At 37.6% G+C, this 2,246-nt stretch overlaps 1 non-coding gene across 1 annotated transcript; it reads right to left on the bottom strand.

The window, feature by feature from the left end:
* Nucleotides 1-401: 401 nt before the first annotated feature.
* LOC131002795 (small nucleolar RNA R71) lies at nt 402-508 on the bottom strand. Its single transcript, XR_009094413.1, has one exon. It is a non-coding gene; the product is annotated as a small nucleolar RNA R71 (small nucleolar RNA).
* Between the last annotated feature and the right edge of the window lie 1,738 nt (nt 509-2,246).

Raw genomic sequence — 2,246 nt, 5'->3', positions numbered from 1 at the left:
AATTGGTTAATAGGATTAATAGATTTATTATGTGGATTTAGTTAATGAATTTACTACTCTAGGATCAATTGTCTTTATTATTTGATTTTTCTACGTGATTTTATTTGCTACTGTTTGAGTTTAATTCTAGTTAAATCCTCATTATTTTCGTTTGCCTGTCTACTATTTTAGTTTGTTTAGGAGATAACTAGAGTGATTTCGGTTTTTCAGTCCCTGTGATACGATACTCGATTACTTGTTGCTTGCTACAATTACCTGTGTTAGTTGCAGTCATTCTTGTTGTTAAGAAATTAGTGATCACCAAGACATGGTATCAATCTTTAGAGGGTGGTTCTATCACTACATGGGAAAAGATGACTCAAAAGTTCCTCAGCAATTTCTACCATCCGGGTAAAATCATGAAGATGAAGAAGGACATAATCCAATTTCACCAATTTGATGGAGAATCCTTCTATGAAACTTGGGAAAGATTCCAAGAGATGCTAAGGAAGTGCCCTAACCATGGCTTAAATCAAAACACAATCATTTGTGTATTCTACACCGGGTGTAGTGGTGAGATGCAAAGAGGCATGAATGCATCGGCCAATGGAGCATTGTTGGATAAAAGCCACGAGGAGGCCACCTACATCATTGAGAATTTAGCCTCAAATAGCTACCAATTTTCGGTGGAGATGACTATTTTGAAGAAAGTGGCGGCTACAACAAGCTCAAATCCGATAGCTCTTTTGTTGGATTCACAACAGAGTTACTCGGAAATTGCCCTTTTTGATGTTGGTTGATTAAGGATTCGGCAATTTGCCCCACTTTCATCTCAAACATTTTCAATTGGGTTGCTTGAGCCTCTAACCTTTCATCGGTTATCGTCATGTGAACTTGAGTGGCCGTCATGAATTTCATTAAGATCTCTTCAAGGTTGAGCTTCTTCTCTTCCTTGATCATACCATCACTCACCGCAAATTCGAGTTATGGTTGCAAGAAGTTGTTGGGATTACCAAAGGCAAGATTTGGGTGGCGATTTGTTTGAAATCCTTGATTGTATTGCCCTTAATAGTTGATACCCTCCTTGGTGTTGAGGATGGAAGTTTCCAAAGCCTCGATTATTATTGATGTAGTTCACATCCTCAATGTTGGTTCGTTCCTCCACCATAGACTCCGACTTTGATGTGGACATAGCATCAATTTTGCTATTCATAGCGGTCAAGTGAACGTTACTTAAAACATATCTCGCAATCTATTTATTAAAACTTGTATCATAAACCTTACTATAATTTTGTGAACGAATAAATTATTTTATTTTATATATATTTAAATACATTATACTTGTCATTTTATATTTATTATACTTTTTTATATATTTATATATCAATATTTACAGATCATGCATGCCACGGGTTCAAAACTAAGGGGGGTGTATTAGTTGTGGATTTCCACAGACTTTAAAAAGTCCATGGATTTTAAATTCCATGGAATTCACATAGATTCCAGACGACTTTCAAAGAATTCGTGGTTGGATTTCACTCCGATTTTCATTGATTTTCGAAGAATTTGCGGGATAATTCTGGAATTGAAATCGATGATGCCAACGCCCGCTGAAACCCAGCACCGCTGGAAACCCAGCGAGCGCTGGGAATCCAGCGAGCGCTGGGACGAAATTACTTCTATATAAATGGGTTCCAGCGAGCGCTGGTGCCCTAATTTCATTCTCTCCTCTCCAGCGCCGCTCCAGAACACCCCCTCCAAAAAATCACCTTCAACTACAATTTTTTCATACCACTACCCTCTAAAATCACCTTCAACGATATAATGGTGCAGACGAAGAACGTAAACGTCGGTAGAGGGGAGCTTACTTTGAGCCAAAGGTATGAATGTCCATTTGTATTGCAAAGCGAATTAGAGGGAGAAATATTTAAGAAATTTAACGAGAACTATATTACTCCTCCGCATTACTTGGATTGGGAGTTAATTACTGATTTGAATCTTGATGGACGAGTTGAGTTGTATTTGCAAAATCTAGGGATGAAAGAATATGCTAAAAATATTGCTTTTTCTGGGTATGATCCTTTATGTTATGAGTTCATGACTACTGTGGAAATGGCTGGTGATATGAAATGGATTAAAGCTAGGATGTATGAGCGAGAGTATCGCATTAGTTTGGCTAGAATGAAAGCTGTTTTTGGTTTCAGTATTGGTGGATTATCTGATAAAACTCAGGGATGGAATGTTAATCAAGCGTGGAATCGATTGAC

This window comes from Salvia miltiorrhiza, unplaced genomic scaffold, assembly GCF_028751815.1.
Source record: "Salvia miltiorrhiza cultivar Shanhuang (shh) unplaced genomic scaffold, IMPLAD_Smil_shh fragScaff_scaffold_19_1, whole genome shotgun sequence".
NCBI classification, from domain to species: domain Eukaryota; kingdom Viridiplantae; phylum Streptophyta; class Magnoliopsida; order Lamiales; family Lamiaceae; genus Salvia; species Salvia miltiorrhiza.
This window is presented reverse-complemented; position numbering and strand designations above follow the sequence as displayed.